A 15,541-nucleotide genomic window follows, 5' to 3' on the forward strand; every position below is an offset into this window, starting at 1 on the left:
GATGGTGATGATGGTGATGGTGGAGATGGTGATGGTGGAGATGGTGATGGTGGTGAGGATGGTGATGGTGTTGATGATGGTGGAGATGGTGATGGTGGTGAGGATGGTGGTGGTGATGGTAGTATTGACAGTAAACAAATCCTTACCCTAATAATTATTTAAGGACAATTGTCATGTGACTGAAAAGAAAAACTTATTTTCCCTTTCTTCATCTTTTTTTTTTAAAGATTTTATTTATTCATTTGCAAGAGAGACAGAGAATAAGCACAGGGAGAGGCAGAGGGAGAGGGAGAAGCCGATACCCTGCTGAGCAAGGAGCCCGATGCAGGACTCGATCCCAGGACCCTGGGATCATGACCTGAGCCGAAGGCAGACGCTTAACCATCTGAGCCACCCAGGCACCCTCTTCATCTTTTTTTTAATGAATTATTTTTTTGAGGTGGAAGGAACAGAGACAGAGAGAGAGAGTGAACCTCCAGCAGACTCCAGTGAGTGCGGAGTCTGACATAGGACTCGATCACACGACCCTGAGAACATGGCCTGAACCAAAACCATGAAGTCAGATGCTCAACTGCCTGCACCACACAGGCGCTCCTTCCTTTTCTTCATCTTAACATTAAAATACACTTAAATCTTCAGGGCCCTCAGCTCGACCTATCCTTGGTTACCTATCCCTGAGTGGGAATAAGGCTCTGGAGGTAGCCAGGTGGCCTTTGAGGATAGGCGGGGGAAATAGCAGAGGGTTCCTGGAGTGGGACAAGGGCAGAAAATGGGGCTCTGGGTGCACAAGATGGAATTCCCCCCCTTGGCCTGCCCTCCACTACCATTCATTCATTCAGTCATTCATCCGCTTGCAAGTTTTTACTGACCGCGTCTGTGTGCCTGGCACTGTGTTGGGCTCGGGGACGCAAGGCTCAGAGAATTCCCGCAGGCTGCCACCGATCCAGTTCCCCCCAGGGGAGGTACAGTGGCGCCACCTGCTTACATCTGGACTTCACTCAGAGAAATGCCTGTAACACACCTGTACTTCCGCTCTGCCGGTCTGCTGACCTAGGTAATTAAGTCCCCACTCTGGAAATTTAACAAAAGGAAAACAGGCACGTAATTCCTCCACTGCACTCTGCTGGAGCCTGGCGAAGGAATTGAGACGTCAGTCCAGGGTCCCCAAGGTCTGGGGAATTTTTGGGGCTTCAGACTTGGGCCTGGGACGAGGAGTGAGGGAGGAGGGAGCAGGCAGGTGTAGTCAGGGGTCCCAGAGGGCAGCAGCCCCGGGGAGGCTTGAGTGCCCACTGCTGGCAGGAGCCCCACCGCACAGCAAGGCGGGCTCTGGGGAAGGAGGCATGAGGCATGGCCGCTGGGTCTCCAGCTTTCCTGATACTCTCACTCTCTCATGGAAGGGATAGAATGTGTGAGCAGCTCTCATCTCCTACCCTGGAGGGTGACAGCGACAGCCATCAGCACTGCTGCAGAAGATGAAAGCTCCAATCCGCCTCTGCGGGGATTGTGATCGAAAGCAGATTTTTCCTGTCACTTTTTGGGCCACTTGTGATCCTGTTTCGATTCTGTCCTTCCCAGCAGTTTCTAGGGCAATTCCCTATGCAGACATTTCCTTGAACTTCTCTTTTCTTCCAACAGAGTTTGGATGCTGGAGTGGTTGCCTAACGTCCCATTCTACCGGGGTGAGCCCGCCACCTGCACACCTGTCCTGCAGACCTGGTCCCGTTCCCCAAGCAGCCCCGAGGGACACTGGTTCCCTTCCCGAAAGAGAAGCAAAGGTGGCTTCCACTGCTGGGCAAGTGCTTATCTCCCAGCCCCCAGCCCGCCATCCAGCAGCCCCCCGTGTGTGGCCTCCACGCACATCTCTACAAGCATTTTGGCTAATCATGTGTCTACACTGCACATCCCGCCCCACGAACATCCTCACTCCCTGCCCCAGGGCTGCCCTTTCTCTTGGAAGCCCCTCCACTCCAGCCTCCACACAAATGAGCCCTTCAAGTCAAATTCCACCACCTCCCAGAAGGCTCCCTGATTGCTTGATTAGAAGAAGAGGTCGCGCCCTCCTCTTCCCGTGGTGTTCGGCCTGCATGTCTCTGAGGCACGGATCACAGCCTATCTGGGGCTCAGCATTTCCTCCCGTGTCAGCACCTGTGTGTCCAGCCCAGGTCTGGTGGATGTGGAGACGCGCTGCCTTCGGCCCTGGGGAATGGGGTCAGCAGACAGCATCCAGCTGTTGGCTCCTTCAGGGGCCACCGTTCCCCAGGCAGGCTGTGTCCAGTGACTGAGTGACATGGGATTAAAAGGCCCAGCTGTTTCAACCCAAGAGGGGCCAACCCCACTGAATGGTGCTCCCTCTTGAGCTCAGGAATTGGCCAAAGCCTTGTTGGCCGGCATCGCTCTTCCACGTTCCCATCCGCCCACCTTGCTTCCTCCCACTTCCGTTCGCAGGTGCTGATCCCTACCAAGCATCTTGTACCCCGACCTCCCTCTCAGCATCTGCTTCAGAGAGGCCAGCCGGCAACACCCGGCCTTCTCCTGGACTCCCTCACTCAGCAGATCTGGAGCGAGCCCTGACTGTGTGCAGACACTGTGCCGGGCAATTGAAATCTGAGAGCAAATAACGTGGGGACCCAGAACGGAAATGAGCACGTGCATGAACGAGATGATGCAAATGCTGTGAGAACAGACAAGGTTGGAGTCAGAGAATAACTTGGGGGTAACCGCCCCAGACAGAGAGGGGTACTGTGGGAAAGCTTCTCTGGGGAGACGATGTTGGAGTGGAGGGCTGAAGGCGGGGAGGAAGCCAGCCACGGGAAGGATGCATCTCTCCAGGTCTTTTTTGTCCAGCAGCCTCTGGATATCTCATCAAACATTCCGAGGCCCTGGGGTGGCCCAGGGGGCCTCCCCCATCCCCGGTCCTTATTACCCTCCTCTGCCTGTGTGTGTGATCCCAGGGAACCCCACCCCTGTCCACCAGCCACCCAGCCCAGATGCTGGCAGTCACCCCGCCCCCTCCCTCTCTCACATCACCAGGTCCCCGATGCCACCAGTCTCCTGGGCTGACCACACCCTGAAGCCGGAGCGACTGCTGTGCCACATTCTGGCAGGCCCTCGGCACCTGCTGTTGGCTGTAGTGATACTCACCGGACAGACCGCCCTTCTCCACCGGGAAGCATCCTCCTCGCTCTCGGGATCCGGATCCAGTGTGCCCCGTGACCGAAGCCCCCTCTCCCCCCCACCAACTCCTGGAGCCCACAGCACCCGGTGTGTCTGTGTGCTGGGGCCACTGTAACAGAGAACCACAGACCGGGCCGTTACACAACAGAAACGGGTTCCCTCACAGTTCTGGAGGCCGGAGGTCTGAGATCAAGGTGCCAACAGAGCTGGGCTCCCTCGGAGATTCTGGAGAGATCTCTTTCATGCCCCTTCCCAGCTTCTGGGGGCCCCAAGCAGTCCGTGGGTTCCCCTGGCTTGCGGCTGCGACACGCCAGTCGCTGTCTCTGTCATCCGGTGATGCTCCCCCCATGTCTGTTCATGTCAGCTCCCCTCTGTGCGTGTCTGCCTCCGTGTTCCAATTTTCCCTGTTTTGGAAGGACCCCAGTTACATTAGGGCCCACTCTAATCATGTCATTTCAACTTGATTACCTCCATAAAGATCCTGTCTCCAAATACATTCACATCCTGAGATACTAGGGGTTAAGACTTCAGTGTATCTTTTTCGACCCAGGACACCTGTCACGCCTCTACCTTAGTGTTACTCACACCTTGGCGTAATATTCTTCTCCTGGGGCCACTCCCCTCCCTGTCCCCATCCCGACACCCAGATCAGTGGTCTTCAACCTTCTTGGATTTTGTAGCACACTTATTTTTTAAAACGTTAATTTTACGTGCTCCTCTGACATCATAAACACAGAGTGGCGGGGCTCTCTGATTAAAAGGGACGGGGGCGAAAATTGGAGGTGACAACCTCTGCCATAGCACCTTCACTGGCTGGGCCCTGAGGACGTCTGGGCTGCCATGGAGCACGGTGGAGAAACACAAGCCGGACAGCGAGACACCTGGCGATGCGCCTGGGCCTTGACGGGCTGGAACCCTAGGGCCCCAGGTCTGTGTCCTCCTTCCTTGAGCCTCTGCTCAAATATCAGCTTCAGTGTTGGGTCCCCTGGTGACCTAGTAGCAAATCTTAATGCCCTATTTCCACCTTCCGTTCCTGCTTGGCTTTCCTCCCTGGCACTTGCTATCCTATTTCTTCTGCCATCTGTCTCCCCCTTCCCTCCCTGTCCGCAAGAACGGACATCTCCGCCCCCTTCCTCCGGGGCCTGGAACGACGCTGGTGGGTGGTAGATGCCCAACAGATATCGATTGGATGGGTGAAGGCATGGACTTTTTCTTTTAACAGCTTTGTTGAGAGATCGTTCACATTCCGTACAGCTCCAGCACTCAAAGGGCACCATTCAGTGGCTTCTAGCATGTTCATGGAGGTTGGGGAAACACCACGGATCATTACCACGAGACGTCTTCCTCTGAGTGACACCAGAAAAAAAGAACATTCTCATTACTGGCATAACAATTACTTACGCATATTAGTGCGTAGAAAAGAGAACATCGGGGGTTTGGATTGTGAGACAAACATGAACAGGGAGGTTTTTGTAGGTCATATTTTTCTTTTTTTGTGTGAGGAAATGTAGGTGTTATACTAAGAAATGGAATAATGTATATAAGCAGACACTTTATGCATAGATATGAAAAGTTGTTATTCAATTAAATGCTGTGCACTCATTAACTTTAAAATAATTAAATAACTGTAACGGACATCTATGGTCTCTGCTTGCTGAGAACCCCCTTTTCCAGAAACTTCCCAATCCCCGTCTCTGGGTCTCTGCCATTACCCTGGCAGCTGCCGTATGGTAGAGCGTGTCCCCAAACTCAACGCATACTTGGCTGGTCCCAGGGGAGCTCCAGACGTAAGCTGGGCCCCTCAGCCTCCTCCCCCTGGGATGTGGAGTCCAAACTAAGTCCTGCTCAGTCTGACGTTCTCTGGAATAAAAGATGTAAGCCCGGCGCTCTTGGTGGCTTCACTCTGCCCTGTGGACAAAGAGGGGGATAAACCGGTTGGTGGTCAGAGAGAAAAATAAAGCACTGGAAGAAGGAAAAGGAGGTGGGGAGAAGGAGGCGGAGGAGAGGAAGGAGGAGAAGGGGGGAGGGCACGGATGCGGGCAGCTGAGCCTGGGGGTGCTACTAGCCACGGGTTCTGTGAGCCGCCCGGGGCTGGCCTCCCGCAGCCCTAACTCAGGAACTCACATGGAAACACGAAAGGCCGGGGCTGAGAACTCGCACACCATCTCTTCCGCCTCAATCTGTTGGCCAAACCTGGACTCGGGAGTGGGGTGTGAGGACACTGCAAATCTACGTGCCCGGGGCGCGCACGCAGGGAGAGGTGAGGAGCCGGGGCTATGTTTGCCATCTACCCAGCAGATGAACCTCTGTGAAACGAGGATTTTAACGGCACCAGTCCTCGGGGAGGTGCTCCTAAGTGTTACCCGGCATCATGATCCTTGCCATGCGTGTGAAGTACTCTGCAGAGCCCAGTACTTGATAAAGGAAGTCGAAGCTTCTGTGTTTACTGCCACAGATAGACTGCCGCAGGATGTCATGGGCCACAGAGTTCCACTTCTGCCAGCCTCACGGATGCAAGCCCCCCGCCACCCACCACCACAATCCCATCTGACGTGCCTCGTTTCTCCAGTGTGTCAATGGAGGTGATGTGCTAACTACTGCCCGAGGCAAGCTCTGGCCTGGCCTCCCGGGCTCACAGCCCCTCTGGAATTCCTCAGGGACTCCACTCCCAGGGCACACCCCACCCCCCCACCCCCCTGTCCGATGCCTGGTCCTTTCTCGTGCCATCCCAACCTGCATTTCTAATCTCATCTCTCGATTTTCTGCTATTTCTTTTTTTTTTTTTAAAGATTTTATTTATTTATTTGAGAGAGAGAGAGAGAGAGAGAGAAACAGCATGAGAGGGGAGAAGGTCAGAGGGAGAAGCAGGCTCCCCGCTGAGCCGGGAGCCCGATGCGGGACTCGATCCCGGGACTCCGGGATCATGACCTGAGCCGAAGGCAGTCGCTTAACCAACTGAGCCACCCAGGCGCCCCGATTTTCTGCTATTTCTCCCCAGTGGCTCCATCAAACCAGATCACTACCCCTTCCCTGCCTCACTGGCCAAGCTTCATGCCGCATGTGAGTGTCCGGCTGGCTGCGAGGGTCTGCTGCACACCAACTTCACTCTGGGACCCAGATTCCTTCCCAGACACTGCTGGTCACAGTGGTGGCAGGAAAAGAAAGGACACTGCATTTGAGCAGAGACCTGCATGACAAGAAAAATCCACTTTGGAAGTGCGCTTCTGGCAGGAGGAATAAGATGGTTATGCAAAGGTCCTGAGGTATGACTAAGCTTAGCATTTTGGAGGAACAGAAAGAAGAGTAGTGAGGCTGGAGGGACATAAGTGAAGGGAAGGGTAGTAGGAGGTGAAGCGGGAAAGTAGGTAGAAGCTTGGTCATTCTAGACCTTCTGGGTCATTGTAAGGACTCTGAGTAGCATCTTAAGTGAAATAAGAGGCCATTGGACATTGGAGCGGCAAAGCCTGGTCCTTCCTAAACTCTGGGAAGCCTGCAGAGTCTGCAAGCTCCTTGGGAGAGAGGACTCTGCCTGGCATCGTGTTCCCAGAACGCTACATGCTGCTAGCAGGGGGACACACTTGGTAAGTTTTGGCCGAGTGCAGGGCTGGCTGGCCTTCAGACATTCCACAGTGCACCTCAGCACGCGCCTACCTCATCTCTTGTCCAGTGTAAATGCCACCTTCTCTTTACCCAGGCTTCGGGACACCGTCTTGAGAGCCCTCATCACCCCTGTCCTATTTTCCAGCTATGGTCCCCTGTCTGTGCCTGCAGGAAGGGGCCACCCTCTATGGGAAACTGGGCTCCAGGCAAGGTTGGAAACAGGCAGAAGAATGTCCCTTATCCTAGATTCTATTCTTTTTTAATGCAACTTAATGGGTGTGATACAAGGAGAGCGACAAGCATTGAGCACCCATCGTGCACCAGCAGGGTATGCACATGATTGAATCTATTCCTAATAGCCCCATGGGGCAGGTGTCCCCACTTACATAAAGGAGGACCCTGAGGCTCAGGCATGGAGAGATTTAAATTGTCACCAGTTGTTTGGAAACAGCTGAGCTCTATAACCTCTGCAGACCGCACCCCTTCCAGAAGCCCAGGCTGGATCCTACCAGATACTACCTGGCCTCAGAGGCCTCTGTTCAGAAGCCTGCTCCCCAGAGGGACCTGCACTGTGCCCCTAATAGTCTTGTCAACTCTGCTCCTGCCGGGCAGTCATCGGTTCTCCGGGTCTTGGACGAGCCTCCATCGCTCCCCCTTCACCTCCCGCCCCTGCTTCCCCAACTCCCTTATCACAGCCCCATCCCAGCAAAGAAAGGACAGCGGCGTGGTCCCAGAACCCCTCAGCAGAGAGAGAGAGAGCAGAGGGAATGGGCTCTAACCCTTCGCACGCCCTCAGGAATGTGGTGCAGGTTAAGGGTCCCGTCTCCGGATCAAGGCACAATGAAAAGTACCCCTGGTGGGCCATGGGAGCTGCCGTGGGAGGCCCCGCCGGCTCAGGGAGTCAGACCCACAGATGCTCCAGGAGTGGGGGAGGCGAGGCTTTGTAAACCCAGTTCAAATGTTGCAATAGCATTGCCCGGAAAAGTTAATCCAGCCAAGGCCATCTTTATCTGGTAAAAACATAAAGGAGACGATTAAATGACAGCAGCAGGGGGCTGAGGCTGAAAGTTCCAGAGGTTTATCAGCCTCAGGGCCTTGGGGGATGAGGGAACAAAGACAAAACAAGCAACAAAACCCTCGCCTTCCTGCTCGTCACAAGAACGTGACAACAGCACGTAACTTGCTGCCCGGTTCATGGACGATTCCGAGCAGCCGTTCGGCTCTTCAAAATGTAGGAAACACCTCCCCACTGCTAATCTCAAGAAATACGTCCAACAGAGCTGCAAGGGGAGTATTATCACTCCCACTTCGCAGACGAGCAACCCGAAGCTAGCATGGGTGACTGCACTTGGCCAAGCCCAACAGAGGCAAAGACTGTGAAGTCAGAGTGCATTGGAGGGCTGGCTTCAAACATGCCACAAGTGGGGGGGGGGGGCAGAGCAAGGGAGGCAACACCCACAGGGACCGAGCAACCAGACAAGCCAACCTGAGCAAGAGCCTAGAGAGGTTGTTCAGGGCTTCCTCAAGGACAGAAATCCCTATGAGAGTAATTCTGGTGGATGATGTGTTCTCCATCCTGCAACAATGTAACATACCAAACTGATTTGCAAAAACACAGCTAGAGGGAGGAAAATGAATCCAGAAGCCTTCTTGTTTACCATTTCCACTGTTGTCTGCAACCCTCTGCACGCATCTTGATGTTTATCTGTTTTCCATGAATCAATTCAGAGGACTTATGATTTATAAGAAAAATCCTCTCTAATGGGATCTTTCCCTTCCCAGTCTGTATTCTGGTATCTCTCCTAGGATCAGCAAAAAGTATGATTTTCTGATCATCCAGTTCTGCACCTGTGGCAGACATTACTAGTTGATCCTAGGACTCTTGCCTACTGAGTCCTGTGTTTCTCAATCTAGAGCTCCAAGCAGCCACAAGCCATGCCAAAATGCACTTTGTAGCCCGTCTTCAGGCATGGAGGGGCTGATTCAATCCAGTTCAGCCAGCTTTTCCAGAGCACTCCCACTGGACTTGCAAATCTTCATCACAGAGAATTCTCATCCCATCTCAGAACCATGGTAGGACGCCACCCTGCAGTCAAGTGGCCCCTGTGCTCAACCGACATAACATCAGAAAGCAGGGTTTCCCCACCAGGGCCCAGATGACATTCCTCGTGGTGGCGCTCTCCTGGGCATTTGTAGGGTGTTCGGCAGCATCCCTGGTCTCTACCCACCTGATGCCAATAGTACCCAATCCCCCAATTGTGACAACCCAAAATGTCTCAATGACATTGCCAAATGGTCCCTGGGGGGCAAACTCACCCCAAATTGAGAGCCAGGGCACTAAAGCTCCCCTCAGCCCCAACATTATTTGGTTCTCAGTGTTTAATCAGGACACACAGAAAAAAAATCCAGGTCTTCAGAGGCCCTGGATGCATTTCTGTGCCATCTGCTGGCAGCCCGAAGCCTTGTCTTCTCCAAGCCTGGTGTCTGCCCCTCCATGAGGGATGCAAATGTACCTGGAAGATGGATGCCCAAAGGCTCCGCTCCGCCTGGGGAAATGGCTAGAAAGGCAGAGAGAGAAAGTAAGGCTCATGTGTGTGCTTTGTAGACGATTCACAAGTTCAGGCAGAAACCAAAGCTAACAGGGTCCTGGCTGGGAAAACCTCAGGCTTCTCTATTCCAGCCTGTCCCAAATGGGGGCAATTTTGCCTCCCTGGGGACATTTGGCAACGTCTGGAGAGATTTTGGGTGGTTACAACTGAGGGGGCATTACTGGACCCTAAGGAGGAGAGACCCAGAATGCTGCCAAAAAATCCTACAGTGCACAGGACAGCACCCCTCCCGGCCCACCGACAAAGAATGATCTAGCCCCTATGTCAATAGTGTTGAGCTGAGAAATCCTGCTCTAAACCAAGAGCTCCTTGCCTCATAGGACAGACCCTGAGTCTTGGTGCCCTTATAGACACTCTAACACACACTCGCCAAACCTGGGGAAAGGCCCAGAACTTACAGAAAATGAGTTTGGAATAATTTGTAGTAGCGGGATCAGGAGGGAATAGAGCAAGAGCAGGTTTGCTTATGACGCAGCCCGAAGGGTCAGTTTCCCTCGTGCTGAAGTGAGCAGTCCACCAGCAGCGGCTGTTTACACGATGATTCCTGAAGCCCCAGCCCTGTGCTGAGTGGACAAGCAAGTGGCTCCCTGGGGGCCGGTGTTGTTGAGGGATGAAAGCCCTGAAACTGGAATTAGACCAAGCTTGAAGGCCAGCTCTGCCATTTTCTCACTGGGCAACCTGGGGCAAATCAGTTGACTTCTGGAAACCTCAGTCTCCTCATCTGGGAAATGGGCGTGATGCCAGCTGTATTAAGCTCCGAGGGGAGCGGGGCTGATTCAACAGAACAATTCTGTGTTTGCCACGGAGGTGCTCAGTATCAGCTGGTGTTGTGGCCTGTACGTGGTGTTTGCCTTGAGGGAAGCCCCTTCTCATCTGTCACCTCGTTTCACCGTTACTATGTCACTGGAAGGCAGGAGCCCCGGGGCTGGCTTTCTACAACTCTGATGGTATGTGACTGGTTAAGAATAACAAAAAATAAAAAATAAAAATAAAGACACACTCAGACACCTCCGATAAGGAGGTTTATTGTAAGGGGCCCCAAGGAACTCGGGGAGGGAGGGAGGAGCCTGGCAGCGGCACCATCAGCTCCCATACAGAACTGGAACAGCCTTGGGAGGCACTGGCCAACTGCCACGCTCTTAGGAGGGAGGCATGTCACCACCTTGGAGGTGACTCAGCTTCTCCCACTTCTGTTGCCTCTGCTCCCGCCTCTACCTCCCCAGCTCCCCATCAGCCTCGCGGCTCCCCAGCCTCATCGTCCTCTGCTAATGTACCCTGTGCCCCCCGGAGAGAGGGAATCCAACTGGTCACTGGTCACTGGCCAGGACAGGCATTTTTCTGGGGCCTTCCGTAGACCACCAACCCTCATGGGAGGGAGGACGAGGTGTGGGTGGGGTGTGCTTCCATGGTCCAGTCCGCTGATGCCCTGGGAGGGAAGTCAAGAGCACACAGCAGGGTCACTCACCCTCAGCAAGGTGATGGTGGGGAGAGGAAAGCAGCGTATCCAGAAGTATGTGGCCAAAGATGCACCCTCAGGGACCTGATGATGTAGTCAGTGAAAGGAGATCTCAGTGAAGGACAGAGCTTCTGGAAAAAAATGGAAGACATAGCGGGAACACGGCTTTTCAGCTAAAGTGCACCAGCTGACAAGGGGTCAGAGAGCATCCACGTGCCATACATTGGGCTAGAACTTGAAGTTCACAGAGCTTTTCAAGGTTCCTCTTCCAGTGAATCCCCAGAACAACCTTCTGTGATAGGTAGGGAAATCTTCAATCTCCAGATGTAGAAACTGAGGCCCACAAGAAATCTCTTGCTTCTGGGCATGCAAACAGCAAGTGCCAAGGCCAGACCTGATGGCAGGTCTATCCACTGCGATGTTTGCACAGTGTGGCCGCTTGGAGCTGCAGGATGCTTGGGAATGGAGATGGAGGTGTCCCCTGGAATCTCTCCTTTTGTGCCCAAAGCCTCAACTTGCTCGGGCTCAGCGAAGACAAGCCTGCCAAAGTGTCACCTTCTTCTGGTGGCCTCTACGTGGAGAGAGCCTATGGTCTGTGGGATCAGGAAGGACGGCACATCTTGCTGAATGCTTCCTGGCACACCGGCAGTTTTAAATCCCCCAAAGGAAATGCCAGCTCCTGAAGAAGTCCTGCTTCCCTGTGCCTGCCCTCTCCACTGGCAAAGGATGTGAGACCCCCAACCTCAGTGGCTCAGGGGTGCCTGGTGACAAACCGCAAAGTCAGGGGCTGCCAAGAAAGAAATAGCATAAAAGGATCTGGAAAGTTCTTCCTGGAGAAAAGTGGCCCTCACCGCATCAAGGACTTGCACACTGTCTCGGCAAGGACTCGAGTCATGTGAGGCTGCCTGCAGAAAGCCGGGGTCCCTTGATGTCTGTCTCACCGGCTGGAGACTATGGTGTCTATGTGTGTGTATACCCGTGGCCAACTGATTGCATCTGTGCCACTCAGCAAGACACCTCCTCAGGCCTTGATTAAAGGCCTCATACAGATGTCTGGGTGCTCCTTGAGGCCCACTCACCAGCTGGTTTCCTGTGGGAGGAAAACCCCGTGAAGTTAGGTCCAGGAAAGTCATGGCTTCCGCGTCCTCTCTCTGTCCTCCCTGTGTGTGTGTGCCCGCGGGAGTGCATGTGCTCGAGTGTCAGAGAGAAACCTGATCTAATGGGATACAATATAAGCCATAACATAAATCACCCTTGTCTACGTAGAGAGACAGAGATTCTAGAGACAGAAGTGCATATAGACCAGATGTAACCGACTACAGACCACACTCTAAACAGAGATCTAAATGTTGCAAATTTGCCAAGATCTAAATGTTGCAACTTTGCTGGGTTCTTGGAGAATGAATATCTCCTGGACACAAAAAGGTGAAGTGAAGTGAAAGTTTACGTGAAGCTGAGAACAGAAAGAAAGGCACGTTGGCATCTTCGCATCCATCATCATTCCATGCCTCATTCTTCTGCAAGACATTGCGCATGCTGTTCCCCTTTCTGGAACCCGGTACCCCCACGGCAACCCCTTGTTTTATCTTGGAGTCATCTGCTTAGCTCATGTCCATTCCTCAGGAAACCCCTCCTAACCTCCACTCCCTGCCCCTGGTGACAGCAAATCCCCATATGGTCAATGCTAACTCCTGACCTTCCCCTTCAGAACCGCATACTTGTGTGTGGCTACAGCGGAGTGTTTGCCTACCCTCCCCCGAGCCTGCAAACGAGGACAGAATGAGGTTGCTCATTGATGATGGAGCTCAGTAAAGAGCTGGAATGATTGAGCAAGTGAATGAATGGATGCAAGGATCAGTGGGTGTTTCTATTTCTCCTCCAAGCTGTAGTCAAGTCTGAGCTCAGAGGGGAAGGAGGTCTGTGGTGGTGTGCACAGAGCTGTGCCTGGTTTCCCGAGCCCAGTTCTGCCACTTACTTGCTTTGGACAAGTTCTGTCCCTCTCTGAAAGAGGAGGTGTTTGGCCTAAATGAGCTAGCTTTAATGCTCTTTCAGAGTAGCAGAGGAACAGTTGTGCTTTCCTAAACACAAAATCCCTTTTTTCACCCAAAGCCCCGGGATAAGTGTTATAGGACTGCCCGTCTGTGGAGCCGCCTGTGCAATTAAGAAGTGGTGGCGCGCCCTCTCGTGGTAAAACGTCAAACTACAGGGACTACGCCCCGCAAAGCCCTTGCTTCCAGACAAGTGGCTGATTTTTCAAGACTCATTTGGGAAGCTCATTAAAATGCAATTCCTGGACCCACTCTAAGCCAGCCCCAGGCTTCTTATTCAAGAAACTTGAGGGAAAGCCTGTGGTCCTTCACTTTTAACAAGTACCCACTTATGGAGCACCCCGGACCACATTTTGAGGAATGTCGGTCTTGGGCAAAAAGCCGCAAATCCTTCAGTTTCCCAGCCGCCATGCGGTCTTATGGGGGAAGTGCCTCCATCCTGTGACCTTGAGTGTGGCTGCAGGAATTAGCAGGGTCCGGGTGACGCACGGTGTCTCCCTCAGTGGCTGTCAGTCCCCAGCATCACCCAGTTAAAGAAAGCCCAGTTCCCTTGGAGGAAAAGGTGGGGGCGGGGCATCGTGGGCACTGGCTGGCTGCTATGCTGAGCTTAATCACCCCATTTCTAATAGTAAGAGTCAAAAGTGGAGGCTACGATCTTGGGCTCTGGTACCAGCTATCACCGGGCTCAAACCCCAGCTTCCCAGGTACCAGCTGTGTGACCACAAGCAAGATATTTAATCTCTCTTGGCCTCCACTCGCTCCTCTGGTTAGTGGGAGAAAGCATACCTTGTAGGATCCCTAGGAGAATATAACATGGTTAAATCACCAAACAGAAGACCCCCACACAGGGGTTCTGGGCTGAACGTCGAACGTTAGAGGGAAGGGGACAGACACAGAGGGAAAAATGAATAAAATTCTGTCCCTGTTTCCAAAGAGCCCAGAATCTAGTGGGGACATAAGATGTGGTGGTTTGAATGCCTGATGCTCTTTTATGCCACTAAATTTGGGGTGGTTTGTTACCGGTACTACGTAACCCGGGCGCATGCATATCTACCCAGCTCAAAGCCAGGCAGGAGGTGATGAGTCAGAGAGGAACAGGAAGTAGATGCAGTGAGTTCCCAGGAAGTCTGACCAGCCCACCAGCACCTGGCAGATGTTTCAGACAAGCAGCAGGTCCCAGTGAACTGGGCCCCCCCGATTATAGGAGTGCACGTTGTGTTTTATGAATCCCCCACTGAAGGCCTTTACTGTGGTTTGAATGTTTGTGTCCCCCCCCAAATTCACAGGTTGAAATCCTGGCCCCCAAAGATGATGATGTCAGGAGGTGAAGCCTTTGGGAGGTGATTAGGTCAGGAGGGTGGACCCCCTATCCATGATTAGTGCCCTTAAAAGTGAGGCTCCAGAGATCTTCCTTGTCCTTCACCATGTGCGGGCCCAGCGAGAAGGTGTCGTCTGCAAACCAGGAAGAGGGCCCTCACCAGAATGGGACCATGCTGGCCCTGAGACCGTGACCGCATTGTTCTCGACAGGGCTGGGTGGGGGGGACCCTCCCCTCCCTTCTTTTTGTAATCCCTCTCCTGTCTGCACCTTCTCCCCACTTCTGAATCTTCCTTCGTGCCAGTAAAGCATTTAAGCGTCGGGAGACCAGTTCTTGACCCCCTTTTGTGGAAATTTCTGCATGGTGGGGGGGGGGGGTCTCTGGACTGTAGCATTTTTTGTCTTTGTGCTTCCATCAAAACCAAGACAGGAAGAGCCTCATTGTCGACATGTGTTTAAAAACACACCCGTTTTTTTTTAAAAAAGACTGGAAGTAAATAAATTAAATCTAGCTATGACAGGTTTACAAATGATTTTCTTTTCTTCTTTAGACTTTGCGCATTCCCCGATTTTTCCTAACAACCATTATTACATTGACCATCAACTGATAAACAATGACAGCCTGTTTTGAGGGCAAGATCCCGGCTCCCCCTGGAGTCCAGGGAATGAGAAAGAGGTCGGGAGTGGTGAGGAGGAAGAAACCGGGACATCTGCAAAGGACTGGGTCTCAGGCTGCAATGTGACAGAGGGAGGGTCCCAAGGGAGTGGGGCTCTTGACTGTGGGACAGCTCAGGTCACTGCTCAGATGCTGGGAAAGCAGCTCCCCCTCAGAGACCTCGACCCTGCCCCTGCAGCAGCCCCAGGTGGAGCAGTGAAATCCACTAGCATTTCTGGGGGAGAGAGAAATGGTCGAGCCCCGTGCTTCTCCTCTTCTACCCTGGACTTCCAGGTCAGAGAGTTTTTCCTCTATCATTTAAACAGGTACTTGCTGAGATCATTGCTGTTTTCAGGAGTGTACCCCCACCCAAGATTTGAGCAGAGCCTCTGGTGTCCATTCATTCATTCATTCATTCACTGACTTTCATGAGGCATCTTCTCTGGGCCAGTCCTATTCTGATACAGAGATGCAAATCTGACTGTGACACGACCTGTTGCCTTCTTGGACCTCACAGACAATGAATGAGAAACTCCTGGCATTCCGGGGTATACCGTGCAAGGTTTTCACACTCCTTAAGCCCACGCAGAGGCCTGAGGACAAGAAGCAGCCAGATGCTGGAGGGGAGCGAGCTCCAAGCTAGTGGCCGACACCAGCCTGCCGCCAGAGCTGCCGGCCATCG

The 15,541-nt window shown here is 53.1% G+C and overlaps 1 protein-coding gene across 2 annotated transcripts in view; it reads right to left on the bottom strand.

Moving 5' to 3' along the window:
• The window catches only part of SERPINA12 (serpin family A member 12), a 43,250-nt gene that overhangs the window by 27,333 nt on the left and 376 nt on the right, over positions 1 to 15,541 (bottom strand). Inside the window, exons 2-3 of one of the 2 annotated variants that reach the window (XM_025870441.2) lie at positions 10,849 to 10,970; positions 3,142 to 3,283 (exon numbers count right to left, since the gene is read on the bottom strand). The gene's annotated coding sequence lies outside the window, so the exon portion shown is untranslated. Of the gene's footprint in view, positions 1 to 3,141; positions 3,284 to 5,340; positions 5,368 to 10,848; positions 10,971 to 15,541 lie in introns of those variants that run through there. The other variant, XR_012378899.1, reaches the window with a different exon arrangement.

This window comes from Callorhinus ursinus, unplaced genomic scaffold (assembly GCF_003265705.2).
Source record: "Callorhinus ursinus isolate GAN/ISIS: 27379988/994484 unplaced genomic scaffold, GSC_fseal_2.0 scaffold8, whole genome shotgun sequence".
NCBI lineage: Eukaryota > Metazoa > Chordata > Mammalia > Carnivora > Otariidae > Callorhinus > Callorhinus ursinus.